This window comes from Mastomys coucha, unplaced genomic scaffold (assembly GCF_008632895.1).
Source record: "Mastomys coucha isolate ucsf_1 unplaced genomic scaffold, UCSF_Mcou_1 pScaffold14, whole genome shotgun sequence".
NCBI lineage: Eukaryota > Metazoa > Chordata > Mammalia > Rodentia > Muridae > Mastomys > Mastomys coucha.
This window is the reverse complement of record NW_022196896.1, coordinates 66,897,081-66,913,526: the sequence shown is the minus strand read 5'-3', so window position 1 is coordinate 66,913,526 and position 16,446 is coordinate 66,897,081. Positions and strand designations below refer to the sequence as shown.

Here is a 16,446-nt window from a genome sequence, read left to right as displayed (position 1 = left end):
TGGGGGTGGGAAGCAGGACAGGGATGGGGGGAGTGTGGGGGGGTTGTTGTGCGCAGGGGCTTATGGGTATTGAGATTTTGAATAAACAACTTCCTGTGCTGGGTTTCTATGAGCAAAGGGGTGGGGAGGTTGGGTAGACTAGGCCGAGTTATTTTCTAAAGATATGGGCAAATAACAAAAAGGTTTCTGCTCGGGCTCGTGATCCGATGGGCTCAATGTCTGTTTTCTCCTATTTTAGGAATCCCAAGTTCATATGTGGAAACCTTGGCCTCCAATGTGAGGGAATCTGGAGGGGCCTTTGGAGGGCTGGTAAGTTATTAGTGTGAGCTTACCAGAGCTCTACCACATGGACCCTGAGCCCAGAACTCCAGAACAGGGAAAAATTTATTGTTATATGCCACCCAGTTCCTGTGGTACTCTACAGCACCTCAAATTTACACCAGAGATTGGGAATGGCTGGTCCTGATTGCTTCTTGGCATCTGTGTGTCTGCAGGGGTGAGAATGGACCTGGGGTAGCCCAGGTGTTGGTCCCTAGATACTGACCAGGGATCCAGTTTCCCACAAGTAACGTTCTCTAGAAGCTGCCTCACAGGTACACTAATCTTCTCACAGGTTTTTCTCCCACACAGCCATGTGACCTCTTGGGAGGAAGGGGTTATTCTAGCTTTCTCACCATTTGACCATGACTCTAATACCATGCCTACCGCATAGTAGGTGCGCAGTAGGTTGAGCCAATATAGTGTGGATATGCATGCTTTGTGTGATCAAGCACACATGACTTATAAAGACAGGTGATCCCTGCCATAGGTATGCCCTCTGTGAGAAGATGATGAATCAACAGAAGATGTTCCCTTCTTTTCCTAGAAAGAAAGGTCTTATGGAACATCCTGCCCCAGGTCGAGAGAGCCCTGGACACTCTTGCATTTCTTGTGAGCCATGGTACATTTTATTACTGAGCAGGTCTCCCTGTCCCCTGCTGACATTCGAATGAAGCTCTCTCCACTTTCTCTGCAGGGTAAGAGCCCACTTGTGAAGGTCTGTCCAACTTATTTGACTGTCGCTCAGCAAGGTTTCTGACTCCCAAGTGTGCCATCAGCAGGGGCTATGGGGGCGGAGGGCAGGGGGCGGTGGTGTGTGAAATGTGTTTCTAGTTATCTACTGGTGTAGTGTGGATCTGAAATGTCCCCACAAAGGCCATGTGTTAAGCTTGGTCACCACCCTGCTTTTATCTGACAGGTAAAGAAGCCTTTAATAGATGGGGCCTAGTGGGAGGAAGTTGGGTCATTGGAGTTGGGCCTTAGAAGTGGCCATTGGGACCTTGGCTCCTCCCTATTATCCCTTTCACTTCCAGCCTGCCAGGAAGTGAGAGGCTGGTTTTTGTTGTTGTTGTTGTTGTTATTTGGTTTTTTTTTTTTCAGAAGCCCCTAAGCAATGGAGGAACTGACCCCAGACTGAAACCCGAAACCATGAGCCAAATAAACCTTTCCTCTTTTGCAGTTCGTTATCTCTGTTATTTTGTCATAGTGTGGGGAAACTGACTGCCTCTTCACCTCATTCTGACATCAGCACATCAACTCAGAGATCTCACTGGACAAACTACCAATGGGTACCCAGTAAGCTCACAAACCAAGTGGCAGGTCTGGGCCAGGAGCCAGGACCAAGGAGGACAGGTAAGGTGGCAGTTCTGAGGCCAGATAAAGATGGCTTGGGGAAGATGCAAGCAACGGACCATTTCTAGTTCTTTTCTTTTGCTTTCTTTTCTTCGCAGTGTCTCTTAGAATATATTTTGTGTATTTGCCTTTTTATTAAGTTATTTACTTTACATCCTGATCTCATCTTCCCCTCATCCCACTCCCCAGTCTTGCCTCACCTCCCTCCTCTCCTCCAGTCCCTCCCTCTCTCCTGCCCGTTCCCCCTCCCTTTCTTCTCAAAGAAGGGGAGGTCTCCCAAGCATAACAAGTCTTGTTGGCATGTCAAGTTGCAGCAGGACTAGGAGCATCCTCTCCTGTTGGGGCTGGACAAGGCAGCCCAGTAAGGGGGAAGGGATCAAAAGGCAGGCCACAGAGCCAGAGACGGTCCCTGCTCCTGCTCTTAGAGATCCTGCATGAAGATCAATCTGTACATCTGTTACATATGTGTAAGGGACCTTGGTCCATTCCATGCCTGCTCTCTGGTTGGTGGCTCAGTCTCTGTGGATCCTTATGGGCCCAGGTTAGTTGATTCTGTAGGTTTTCTTGTGGTGTCCTTGACCTCTCTGCTCCTAAAATCCTTCCTCCTCCTGTTCCTCAAGACTCCCTGAGCTCCATCTAATGTTTGGCTGTGGGTCTCTGCATCTGTTTCCATCAGCTGCTGAGTGAAGCCTCTCAGTTGTGCTAGGCTCCTTTCTGCAAGTTTAGCAGAGTATCATTAAGAGTGTCAGGGGGTTAGCTCTCTCCCACGGAATGAGTCTTAAGCTGCGCCAATCATTGGTTGGCCATTCCCTCAATCTCTGCTCTATCTTTATCCTTGCACATCTTATAGGCAGGACAAATTGTAGGTTTTGTAGCCACAGGTTTTGTGGCTGGGTTGATGTCTCCATCCCTCCAATGGAAGTCTTGCCTGGTTACAGAAGGTGGCCATTTCCAGTTTCATACCCCTCATTGCTAGGAGTCTTAGCTAGGTTCACCCTCATAGGTTCCTGGGAGTTTCCCTTGTCCTAGGTTTATGGCTCATCCCAGAGATGTCCCTTATCCCATTTCTCTCTCTCTCCATCCTCCCACACCTAAACCCCTCCCCATGTCCTCCTCCACCCAGTTCCCTCCCTCAATTCACCCTGATACCTATTTTATTTCCTCTTCTGCGTGAGATTCAAGCATCCTCCCTTAGGCCCTCCTTGTTACTTAGCTTCTTGGAGTCTGTGGATTGTAGTGTGGGTATCCTGTACTTTCTGGCTAATATCTGCTTACGAGTACATACCAAGTGTGCCTTTCTGGGTCTCAATCACCCCACTTGGGATGATCTCTTCTAGTTCCATCCTATTTACCTGCAAATTTCACAATGTTATTGTTTTTTAATAGCTGAGTAATATTCCATTGTGTAAATGTATCATACTTTCTTTATCCATTCTTTAGTTGGACATCTAAGCTCTTTCCACTTCCTGACTGGCTAATTACTTACAAGTAACTGCTATGAACATAGGTGAGCAAGTGTCCTTCTGGTATGATGGAGCATCTTTTGGGTATGATCAGGAGTGTTATAGCAAAGATGAGTCCACCACACTCAGAGAGGTTGAGTCTTCTGTGCAAGATTATGCAACTAGAAGATGCAGGAGACTAGATGAGAACACAGACCTATTTTAAACCTGATTCTCCCTGCATGTAATCAATGCTCTTATCCTACTTAGGGTTACTCATGCCATGATGAAACACCATGACCAAAGCGACATGAGGAGCAAAGGGTTCATTCAGCTTACACTTCCAAATCCATCCTTCCTTTGGAGGAAGTCAGGAAAGGAACTCAAACAGGGCAGGGACCTGGAGGTAGGAGCTGATGCAAAGGCCATAGAAGGATGCTGCCTACTGACTTGTTCATCATGATTTGTTCATCCTGCTCTCTTATAGAACTCAGGGGCACCAGCCTAAAGATGACAGCACTCACTATGAACTGACCCTCCCCATCAATCACTAATTTAAGAAAATGCTCTACAGACTTGCCTGCAGCCCCATCATACGGAAGCATTTTTTTCATTGAAAGGTCTCTCTTCTCAGAGAGTTTGTGTCAAGTTGCCATATAGCTAGCCAACACATCCCTCCCCAGGTACATTTGCACTTTGATGGAATGTTCGGTGATGGTGAGAATCTTAGAAACATTTTGGCATGAGTGAAATGGTACCTCATCTTCTGCTGCCTATCTCTGCTGGACAGTGAGAGCCCAGCCCTGGATTTCTATCTTCCCTCAGGCAAATCTTAAAGGCTTGCTGTCAGCAGGACATCAGGTGAACACAACAGAGAACCTCCTGGCTATCAGGAGGATGTGATATAGAACTTACTAGCATCTTTTAGGGAAGGGCGTCTCCTTATCCAACCCTGCCGGTAGGAGCTTTGGTCTTGCAGAGGTCTAGAAGTAAAATCCATCTTCTCTGGGTTTTTTGAGGGAGCGGGATTTCTGCTTTGCTTTTTAAATTGTTGCTAAGCAGGAATGGTTAGCACTGCTGTTCAAAAGGTTATCTCTGAGTACTTGTTTGCTCTGGCCAAGCTTCCAGTGAAACCAAACCCAAACTGCTGCCTGTTCTTTTCAGGAAGACAAAACCAAGGCAAGTGTAATGGCTATTCCTGGTTGCCAACTTGACTATATCTGAAATGAATTACAATCCAGAATTGGAAGGCTCACCTGTGGTCCTGATCTTGAGGCTGAGAGATAAAAGTTTCTGACCTGGATCTTGGCAAGGAGATCTTGAGGCATAGTGGCTATGAATCCCAAGGAGATCTCTGAGTTCAAGGTCATCTGGGACAAAGCAAGTGTCCAGGTGTAGTGGCACATACCTTTAATCTGGGCCATGCTTTCTGCTGGAGACCTACATAAGGACATTAGAAGAAGGAAGATTCTTTCTTCTTTGCCTGCTTGCCTTGTAGGACTTAGCAACTGCTATGCTAGATCCTTGGACTTTCATTCACAGCTGCTGCTGATCATTGTTAGGAATTGGACTAAAGCAAATTCCCTTACTATATAAAAAGTACTCATAAGTTCGGTGACTCTAGAGAACCCTGACTAATACAGCAAGTGTACTGCTATCCCTCAAAAACATTTTCCACTCCCCAGTGTCTGTGTGCTCTTTATTGACAGACCACCCTCCACCCTCTCCCTGCACCATGTAATTGGGTTTGGGGTTGAGTAACTTACACAAAAGAATAACATTATTTTCTTGATACATAGCCATGTCATAGGTTAATTGAAAACACAGAAGAGAGGAGAAGAGAAGAGAGGAGGGGAGGGCAGGGGAGGGAGAGTGAAAGGAAGAGAGTGGTTACTAAGCCACTCACTGTCACAAGCCCAACCCCTGGTGCTAGCTCAGTAGCTCCTTCCTTCTCATCCATATGCAAAGATGAGACTGGCTGAGACTTTCTCTGCTACAGGATGATGCCTGGTATGAAAGTACCAAGGGAGAGTGCCATATGAAGATGAAGGTGACCATCTACAAGCTAAGGAGAGATAAGCACCTGGCCGACTGATACTCTGATGTTGGCCTTCCAGCCTCCTAAGCACAAGAACATGATTATGCGCTGCTGGGGACAGTCGGGCTGAGTTATGTTGTCATAGCAACCCTCATAAACTGATAATGCCACCCTATGTCTTGGCTCAGAGACCATTTGCTTCAGGACAAGTGGCTAGGAATCTCTTTCACTGTGTGCTTCCTTGTTCCCTAAGGTCAGCCTTTCCTACATCTTGACTCTTCAGTGACAGTAATCAGAACAAGAGGCCAGCAGAGACCTCCCCCACCAGAACTCCAGAGATCAACCTAGGAGCATCCTGGGTGGCCAGTTGTGTGTACAGGGAAGCAAGGAAGATGCAGACCTATCTCAGAGCATCCATGTGGCCCTGGAGGCAATGTCTGCTCTATCAGGATGTGATTGCCGAGCTTAGCGGCCAGGAGAGAGGCCTCAGCTTCACTGGGGTTTCTGTAAAGTAAATCTGGAGATTTGACCCTTTCCTTGAAGCAGAGAGGCAAGATAAATTCTACATCACTTTGGAGGAGCAGAAGCCCCTGGGAAAAGCAGCTACCTGGACCAGGAAGAGAAGTTGGTGCGTCCCAATGTCATATGGAGATGTGTGATATTCTATTTCATTGCCTTAAAACTTGTTAAATTCGACTCTAGAGACCCAAGACCCATTTTCAGTTTTTATCTGCTACTTCTGTTCTCTCAGGTCGCACTGGTGCAGAAGAAATTCGGTGATAAAGTTGATGGTATAAAGGATTTACTAATAATGGTCTTGCCTGGGAGATTCTAAGTCACACAAGTGGAATTTAGGTCTAGGAGCATTGCTTCCACCACACCCCAAGGGTGAGTAGTCTGATGATCAGACGTGTTAGAGATCAGGGGAATTTTCGATGCTGGGATGGAAACTTTTGTTTACCAGGATTGGCCAGCCATTAGGCCCATCCCCCTATCAAAGAAGATACCTCAATGGAACAGCACAGGATCACAACCACTGTTACAGCCTGACCTGCCATAAAACCCCCAGTTCTTGGGAAAACCATAATTCTGCCAGGTAGGCAAGATGACCCGTGTAGCAACCATTTGAAAGGAACAACCCTGAAGCACTTAAGAAATAATTCTGGCAGTAATATCTTTGCTGTCTGAATCTCCCATCTGCCAAAAAGCTAGATCTGCAGTCGACTGCCTCTGTTTGAACTGTTCAAAGTGTAACCTGGGGCTGGGACCTAAAAGAGATTTAAGGATTTCAGTGTAGGGGGAGCACACAAGTCTAAGATGTATATACGTTAGCAAAATTCATTTGAGGCTGGTTCTTCTTTGGGCATTAGCAACAGCTGGCCTTGTGCCTTTTCGGTAAACAACGTCTTCGATCTGTAAGTGTGCGATGTGAGTTCTCCCTGGGAAGCTGTGTTATTTCTACAGCAGTGCAGAAAGCAGGCCTCTTGTAAAGAGCCAGGAGATGGGGGGTGGGGGGAGAAGGTAGAGTCCTGCATGTGCTCAGAGTTCCAATATTCTAACACATGGGACCAGGGTTGCTCACTGGCACTGGGACTCCCGTGGTGTCAGATGAAGCACCCTCGGGCCACAGTTTTTGTCCTCTGAGGTGCCCCATTTAGTAAAACCTCTATCCATTCATTCTTTTGGAAATTCACTAGTTCTTAAGACCCCCGATTTTTTGAGACGTTAAGGAGTCTGGAAAGACAAAACCAGGAAGGCAAGATAAAGGCACTCAGTAGACATCCGGTTGGAGTTTGAGGGGCAAGAGCAACTGGGAAGGAAACATAGATACATACCACTTCCCAGCCCTAATCCTGGTCCCCAAAGCCTCAAAGCTCACCTCAAGCTCCAACACTCTCATAGGCAAGGCACCTGGATGGTATCATCCAGAATGCAGGCACGAGGCCTTGCTCACTTCAATAGCTACCATTTCTGCAGCCACCTGCAGTTGGTGGTTCATTCCAGTTATCTTTAACTCTCACTGGCCTGAAGGTGTGGGCAGGTGTCCTGACCACAGTTTATCAGATGAAGAAGCTGAGAAGCAGGAAGGCACTTCTTAAGATTTCACAGTGGGTGGCTACTGGAAATGGGATTGGAACCTGCCTGAGTCTGTGTGTTTCTGAGGGTCCTGCTCCTCATGGACAGACATCTTGAAAGTGCAGCTCTGTATGCTTCCTGTAACACGGAGGCCAGCAGAGGAGAAGTCTGACTGAACGGAGAGACAATGGTTACATGCGGTTTCCAAGAAGCCTGACTGGCTCACTCCTGCTGTGGAGCTCAGTGGGAACTCATAAAGAAGAGGGCCTTATTTGCCTCAGAAGTCCAGGATAAGAGACCAGCATGTGACTGACACACCTGAAGGCCCTGGTGCCACATCAGAATAAGGTGGCAGGCAGTACACAGCCAGACCAAGCTAGTGTGCTAGTGTGTCTCTCACATTCTAGAGCCGTTAGCTCATCATGGGGAGTCCATTATATGGTTTTATTTAATCCCAGTCACTGCTCAAAGTCTCTTTCTACTAATCCCATCAGCACATGAGTTGGGAGTTCAGGTTCCAACACCGAGTTGGAGGGCGACAAAGACTCGAACCACAGTCAATCTAGGTGTGTGTTTTGAAAGCCAAGCTTTCCAGTGTCTTAGTCACAAGGACCCATGTGTCCCAGGCTGTTCACACCGCACGCCGTGCAGTCGGTAGTTCTGCTTCTGGCTAACTGATCTTGCTAACTAAAGTGCATCAAGCCAGGATGTGGCTTCCATGCTTAAAAGCCCACCATGAGAAAGACTTCAGACTGCACTCAGGTCCTGAATACTCAGTGTAGTCAGCTAATAAAAACTTTCTGTTGACTTAAACCCATGCAGTTTTCACTAGAGAAGGGTCTATGAGTGAAAGGAATTCTATGCCTGCTCCTCCCCGACCCAAACCTGCCTCCATGAGATCCAGCTGTAAGGCATTTTCTCAATTAGTGATCAAAGGTGGGAGGCTCCGGAAACCCGGAAGATTTTCTCTCGGCCTCTTCCGGTGAAGATCGAAATAATGGGCAGGGGCCGGTTTGAAGACACATCTCCAGACAAGAGCTAGGTTCGAACAGAGCAGATTTGTGAATGTGTGCACATATTCGTCAGTACCCCTGCCTGCATTCTCCCTCAGTCACCTTCTTGTTTCCTGGGGGCAATTTCCAGCCACAGGACTCTCCTGTGAGCCTGTGTTTCTGATGCACCTCTTTAATTCTACTCTCAGATCTGAGGGCTTCCCAATCGTGCCCTCGGGCATCCCTTCAGCTTTGTTCTCTCTGTTTTTGCCTTCTCTGAAACCATTCTACTCATGGAGTGTATTGCCCAGACAAGAAAAATAGGTCAAGGATTAAAACAGAAGAACGGGCTTCCAGAAGTAGTGTAAGTATTACCCGAAGCTATTTTGAACTTGAGACCATGAAACGAGAGAATGTTTGGTGAGGACGGCTGCTGTCGCTGACGACTCAGGAACAAACCGTAGGCCATGCCTGAGCCTTCCATCCTTTGGAACCTAGCATCTCACAACTGTGCTCTGAAATGATGATCCTGCCCCATGCAAGGACAGCCTTGAAATCTAAATGCTCTATCATCTAGGCTAACGTGAGCATCCACAGAGGACTGGTGTCTCAGTGTGCCACCCAGGGTGAAAGTGAAGCTTCCGAGCAGATGTGTCCAGGGTTGTCTGAGAAAGTCTGAGCAGCAGGAGGAAGCTTTCTGGCTCACCCTTCCCTGGCCCAGCTCTGCACCACGCTGAGACAGAGGCTTTGCTGATGTAGCATGTATATTTAGGGGGAGTGAAGTCTGCAGAGGGATCAAGGAGACTGGGTTGGAAATAGGCTGGCTAAACTCAAGGCTTCCTGCAGAGAGAGTCCTTGACCTAGGAGCTGACAGAAGGAGGAAGAGAGTGAGAAGTTCGATAGTCTGGGTAAAAGGGTGAGCCATGGGCTGGAATCCCAGGTAGCTAGCCCAGGCAGGAGAGGAAGTGACCCACAGGGCAGGCAGCCGTGAAACCACACCAGACTTTTTCATGCCAGGCTGTGAGGGTGATGCCAGGCCCCGCTGGTGTGGAGGCATTATCTCATGTAGTCCTGCTTTCCCGTTTCACACGAAGAAGAAGAGAAGAGAAGACAAGACGAGCATATAAGTCCTGTGAGGTTTCCTGGAGAACAGCTGGCTTGGCTCCCATTCCAACCCAACTACCAGGTGCTCTTAGTGGAAGCACCAGCAGTGGGCCATCACGGTGCCTGGTTGATAAAGTTCCTACGTTCCCCACATACTTCTGTGCAACACAGCTCCTCTAAGGAAAGCATCTAACACTTAGGGGCTGCAACTCTCACCTCATAATTAGGCTTTACAGCTATACACATGACAAACATTTACATCTAGAATATACAAACAAGACCCTAAACACCTAAAAAATAAAATAATAAAATAAATAAACAAGACCCAATTCAAAACTGGACTATAGAACCAAATAGTTCTTCAAAGAAGAAATACAAATGGTGGAGAACTATAGCCACATGTTGAAGACCCTTAGCTATCACTCTGAGATTTCATCCTAGCCCAGTCACAAAAGCTAAGGCCAAGAAAACAAAGGCTGCAAAGGCTGGCAAGGCTGTGGGGGTGGGGAACACATCCGCTGCTGGTAGAAGTGAAGGCTGGTGTAGCCACTGTAGAAATCAATGTGTCGGGTTCTCAAAAAGCTACAGATAAATCTACCATATGATACAACCACGCCCTCCTGGGAATATACCCAAGGGACTCTAACCTATTACAGGGGTACTTGCCCGACAGTGTATATTGATGCTCTATTCATCATAAGTAAGAAATGGAAACAGCCTGGATGTATATCAACTGGAAAAAGGATAGGGAAAATCTAGCACAAAGGTATGATCTGGTTTTATCCAGCTGTAAAGAAAGGCCCTATTGTTGAAGATACCATACACTTGAGTCACACGATAGTAAAAAAAAAAGAAAGAAAGAAAGAAAAGGAAAGAAAAGAAGAGAAAGGAAAAATTAAGCTGGTACTGACCTGGAAGCTTCTTTCATGTCGGGTAGGTTTCATAGTGCCAGAAGGTGCTCTGCTTCTGGAGAAGAATGAAGCCAACAGTCATGCTCAGCTGTGAACCTATGAACTACAATAGCCTGATGAGATCTATTAGTGTAGTAGTGGCATCACTGTTGCAAGAGTAACCAGTCATTTTCTACTTGGACTTAATGCCCACTCCACAGAATCGAACTCATGCCTACTACTATGGAATGGACTAAGAACCCCTTCTGGGTAGGTCATAGGCCCTAGGGGTGAGCCTGCAGATATTATTTTGCTAATGTACATTAGGTTAGTGCAGTCCTCAGCCTTCACCAAGGAAGCTGCTTATTGCAACAGATGGCCATTAATACAGACCTATATCAGTATGAAAGGGATAAGGGACTCTCTGCTCTAAATGGGACCTCTATATCACACCTTCTTCACTCGGGGCTCAGGTGGACGCACAGAAGAGGGACAGAAAGATTGGTGAAAGCCAGATGTTGAAGGGGATGTATTCAAAACAGAGCTTTCCAGACACACCATTGCACACAAAGACCTACATAGGCTGTGGCTACATGCACAGGACCAAAATAGCAAAATTCCAGAAGGAACGAGGGAAGAACCCATGAAGTTCCGCCCATAGCAATTGGCAGCTGATGGTTACTGGGAAAGGGGGAGTCTGCTTGCTTCAGGGATGCAGCTCCTGATGGGCTGCTTGGGTTCCTGAGGATGACCGCATCCCCGGGCACATACAAGCAGAACTAAACAGGGGCAGTGGATTGAAAACAGAGACCAGGCAGCTGAGAGCAGCCCAACATTCTTAACTCCTGAACCACCTCTCTACTCCCAAGCATTTTCTCTTTGTAGACGTTGACTTTTACTGTGTTGGTTGCTTCCATTGATATATATAGACCCTTTAAAGTTTTGATATAATCTCATTCACCAGATTTTTTTCACCTCTGCCTTTGGTAGTACTTAAGACAAGCGAGATTAAGTGTTTCAAAGCTTTTGCTTGTGTTTTCCTTGAGGAGTTTTACAGATTTTAGTCTTACAGTCAGATCATTAATCCACTTTCAGTTAATTTTCTAGGTGTTGTAATGTAAGGGTCAAACTCTATTCCTTTGCCTACACACATCCAGATTTTCCAGCATCATATGCTGAAGAAAGTGCCCCTTTTCCTATTATGTGGTCTAGGCACCACTGTTGGAGACAATTAAATCATGCAGGCAACAACTTACTTCTGAATTTTTATTAACTTTTAAAAAATAGTATCTTTAGTTTATGTTTTGAAATTTTCATACATGTATATAATGTGTCCTGATAATATCCAGCCCCTGCTTTCCCCCAAAACCCTCCAGGATTTCTTCATTATATCTTTGCCTCAATTATATGATCTCCACTATTTTTTTATTTTTATTTTTAACTCTTTGGGTCCAATTAATATTGTTCGTCAGAATGAGCTGGAAGGGCAGGGTTGAATGTAACAAAATACAATGTAGAAAATTCTCAAAAAAAAGATATTTGTACTTATTAATTTTTTTATTATTTTTATTTTTGGTTTTTTTGTTGTTTTGTTTTGTTTTGTGTGTGTTTGTTTGTTTGTTTTTTGGTTTTGGGTTTTGTTTTGTTTTGTTTTGTTTTGTTTTGTTTGAGACAGGGTTTCTCTGTATAGCTCTGGCTGTCCTGGAACTCACTCTGTCGACCAGGCTGGCCTTGAACCCAGAAATCCACCTGCCTCTGCCTCCCAAGTGCTGGGATTAAAGGCATGTGCCACCACCGCCCGGCCAAAAGATATTTTTAAAAGAGTGTTCATGAAGCTGGGAGAAGTGGTGAGGAGCATGGGAGGAAGGGGGAAGGGGAGATGAAGGCGGGTTTAAGCCAGTCACATTGCGTACATGAGCCACTGTCTCCAACTACAAAAGCATAAAGAAGAGGTGTGAGCTTTCAGAGAAGGGATAGCACGTGGCAGGCGTGAAAGACTGAATCCTCAGTCGTTCACCTGTTTGAACAGTTAACATGCATGGAAGCTTATGCACCATTAAAACAAAAGTGCTCCTCAGAGCTGGGGACTGCAGCTCATGCCTGTGATCCCAGGACCCAGAAGGCAGAGGTAGGAGGACTATGCTGAGTTTCAGACTAGCCTAGCCTAGGCTACGTTGTGAGCGCCAGGCCAGCTTAAGCTACAGAAAGAGACCTTGTCATGGATAGAGGAGAAAAAGTGGAACCCACCTTCAGAATCATCTGGGGAAAGAAGAAAAAGACCCAGGTAATTATGTGTTACGTTCCCAAAATCCCACCACTCTCTCTTAATAACCTAAATACCCACTTCATTTCCCCCTAGAAGAGTCTTTGAGAAAGGGCTTTGCCGCAATGGCTGTAAAGTCTTCCAGTGGCATCAAAGAGAATGCTACTCCGTTTGGGTTGACCCAGCTAACTTGAATGTGGTCTCAATAAAACCCATCAAGTAAACTTGTAAGAACACTTATTATTTCCCCTTCTCAGCATTTGCTTAGTAGGCTGTAGGGAGGTGCCGTTAGATAGCCAACATTTCTTAAAATTGCTGTCCAGGGGAAACTGAATTGGTAATTTCTTTCTCTCTGAACAAACGTTCCTATAATAGGCAGTGACCTTTAAAATCATCTCAGAGACGAATCTTTTCTAAAAGTAGCTGCCGCATTCTCTAGGCATTTGCATTTCACTGACTGGTGAGAAGAGAAACTTGACAGGCGGAGGGGAAGACAAGCCGAGCTAGATGGAGTCATCTGTGATGATGAAGAAGTGGCAGATCCAGTGGAAGAGGCTGGATACAGTGATGGAGACGCTGGAAACAGGAGGACAGCCATGAGGACTAAAGACTCAGAGAAGATGGCCCTAGGTAACCTCGGAGGGGATGGGAGAACATAGTTGATTGGCAGGATGTTTCCTTCCTTGGTTTGCATGCTAAAGAGCCCTGCATTTCTCCCATGGTAGCCTTCAGTAGACGGAACATCTAAATCTTCAGACTGCTTTAACACTCCCTCAGTGCTGTCCAGCCTTTCCATGGGTTAGACTGGTGGAAACCTTCAGTATTCATTGCATGTGACTCTTCAACAGTCTTTGCCATGGCAGGCCACTCTCTTACCTCAGAGCATTTTTTTTCTTGCTTCCATGGTCCTAACTTACAGCCCTTCTGCATTCTGCCCCTCCGCTGTTACCAGCAAGACCACTGTGCAATATTGATGCACTATGTCCTTGGAGGTTGGAGTTTGCCTTTTTTCCTCGTCCCCTCTTGCTCGTTGGACTGGCGGCATTATGTACAAGTTCCAAGGCATGGGGAGAACAGGAAGGGGGGCACTGTCATGCCAAGAGACATCCAATATCCAGAACCAAGGAAAGGACTCTTGCTCTTCAGGCTGAATCGGCAGTGACCAATAGCATCCCAAGTAGTATGAGAGAAACGTAGCAGACAAAGCACTCTAAAAGTTGGATTGTCATCACACCGGAGCCTAGGAAAGTAAGGAAAGCCACATACTAAACCTAAACATGCTGTTCTAGTCTTATTTTTGTGGCCATGATAAAATGCTGACCACATAAACTTGGGGAAGAAGTGTTTATTTTGGCTTACGGGTTTAAAGTCCATCGTTGAGGGAAGCCAGGGCAGGAGCTCAAAGCAAGGATCTGGAGACTAGAAGCTAAGCAGAAGCCAGAGAGAAATGCTGCTGCTTTTATTGGCTTGCTTACTGGTTCAGCTATCTTTCTTATATAGGCCAGGCCCATCTGCCTAGGGATGGTACTGCCCACAGAGGGCCGGCCCTCCTGGCAGTTAGTGGGCTGGATCCTTTTATGTCAACTTGATGCAAGGAGGGAACATAAATTTTAAAGATGTCTCAAGGTGTTGGCAAGCCTGTAGGGCATTTCTTTATTAGTGATTGATGGGGGAGGGGGGAAGGGGCCCAGCCCATTGTAAGTGGTAACATCCCTGGACTGCTGGACCTGGGTTCTGTAAGAAACCAAGCTGAGCAAGCCATGGGGAGCAAGCCAATAAGCAGCATGCACACACACACACACATACACACACATACACACACACACACACACACACACACACATGTGCACACCATAGCCTTTGTATCAGTTCCTACCTCCAAGTTTCTGCCCTGTTTGAGTTCCTGTCCCGACTTCTTTCAGTGATGGACTACGGATATGGAAGTGTAAGCCAAATAAACCCTTTCCTCTCCAGTTTGCTTTGGTCATGGTGTTTCATCATAGCAGTAGTAACCCCAACTAAGACAATGAGCAATGCCAGTTGCTACAGGCATGCCAACATGTTAATCTGGTGGAGGCACTTCCTGAATTGAGCACTCTAGGAATGTCAAGTTGACAACTGGAGTCAACTAAGGCAGTCAACCAGAAGTTGTGGTTGTGTGTGGGAACAAGAGTCCCCTACCATAGCAGACAAAGTGTAAAATGTCCACATACAATTTTTTTTTAAAAATCCATCAAAAATAATAAATCTCAGTGCAAATGAGCAAAAATAGGCAACTGTCATCCTCATTGTGGTCATTCAGTATCAGAGTTATTAAGGACTTTAAAGTAGTCACCATTGAGAATCACATATTCTTTTGAAATTACTAAATAATTAAAAATTCTGGCAAAAGAAAAAATATTATATATAAGAGTAGGCAGACCTTGCCACACAGGCCTATAATCTCAGCCACTAAGACTAAGGTAGCAAGATGCCAAGCTCAAGTCATTCCTGGGGAAAATTTGACAAGAATTTGTCTCAGAATAAAACAAAAGTTTAAAAGGTGTGGGGATGGAGCTCATGAGTAGAGTGTTTGCTTAATATGCATGAAGCCCTGGGTTCGATTCCTACGCCCACCTCCCACTCCCAATTACAGAAAAAAAAAAAAGCAAAAAAGCCAACAAACAAACAAAACAAAAAACCACCAAAATATGAAAAATTCAGATAGGAAAAGTATAATAGAATATTCAAGAAAACTGACTATATGGACCCGATTGGAGACTAGTAATGGCATTCCAGTACTGGAAGGTAACCCTTAAAAAAGCTGTAAGGAGATGGGCTTAGAAAGACTAGACAGGTCAATGTGGAGTTCTAACAGTGTTCTTAAGTTTGCAGTTGTAGCTGAGGAGGACGAGAGGGTAAGGGATGAAGGAACATCTGTAGGAGCAATGGCTGGAAATGGTTAGCTTTGACTAAAGGCACAAACCCTCAGATCCAAGAGGGTAAACAGCATAAACCCAACTCACCCACACCAAACGCACTATAACTTTAACTCCTGAAAATAACGTCAAATAAGAGCACCCTGATGTGAGTGAGAGAAAAATAACACCATCCGGGGCAACGGGCGAAGGTGGGTTTCTCTCAGAGGAAATTAAGACGTTTGAGGGTGGGTTTCTCAAAGATGAAATCAGGGAGGCCAGAAAGAGCTCAAAAATGCTTCTCAAGCACATGAAGAACCATACATTCCAAATCCATTGAAGTAACCCATCAGGCATGAAGAGAAAACATTTAAATGGAAATATAATCTCTGCTAGCCACCTACATCACTGGGAACTGAAAGGCTGACTAAAGGGAGGTGTTCAGACAGCAAAGGAGAAAAGATGGCAGGTTAGAGGATGAGGGAGGGGTAAAGAACCATGGGAAATGTGGAGATCTGCACCAAACCCCAGAGCACCTCCTTGTTCAGGAGCTCCACAGGCAGTGTTGGCTTGTGGAAACAACTGACACCATCTGACACCTCAACACAATGATATTTAGAGATAAGAATGGAAGAGGAACCTACACAGAACACCACGACCCAGATAAAAGTAAAACACTGGCCAGGTAGTGGTAGCTCATGCCTTCGATTCCAGCACTCAGGAGACAAGTGGGTTTCTGAGTTCGAGGCCAGCCTGGATTACAGAGTGAATTCCAGAACAGCCTGGGCTACACAGAGAAACCCTGTCTTGAAAAACAAAACAAACAAAACAAAAAAACAACAACAAAAACTCCACTGTATTAGCTCTGTAATTGTCATTCCCAAACTTAAAGTATCTGCTACAAACGCCATATAAAATTGTAAGTCTTGATGCTGGGGCTCGGGGAAGACAAACTGTAAAGAATAACCCAATAATATGCTACTTACATACATTCATACATACACACACATATGTGTACGCACATACACACACACACAGAGAGAGAGAGAGAGAGAGAGAGAGAGAGAGAGAGA

General features: G+C 45.8%; 1 long non-coding RNA gene across 1 annotated transcript; it reads left to right on the top strand.

Annotated features, from left to right (window-relative positions):
• Window positions 1–1,581: 1,581 nt before the first annotated feature.
• On the top strand, window positions 1,582–6,262 carry LOC116089138. The gene is made up of 3 exons (XR_004118178.1): window positions 1,582–1,671; window positions 5,113–5,779; window positions 5,903–6,262. It is a non-coding gene; the product is annotated as an uncharacterized LOC116089138 (long non-coding RNA).
• Window positions 6,263–16,446: the final 10,184 nt, after the last annotated feature.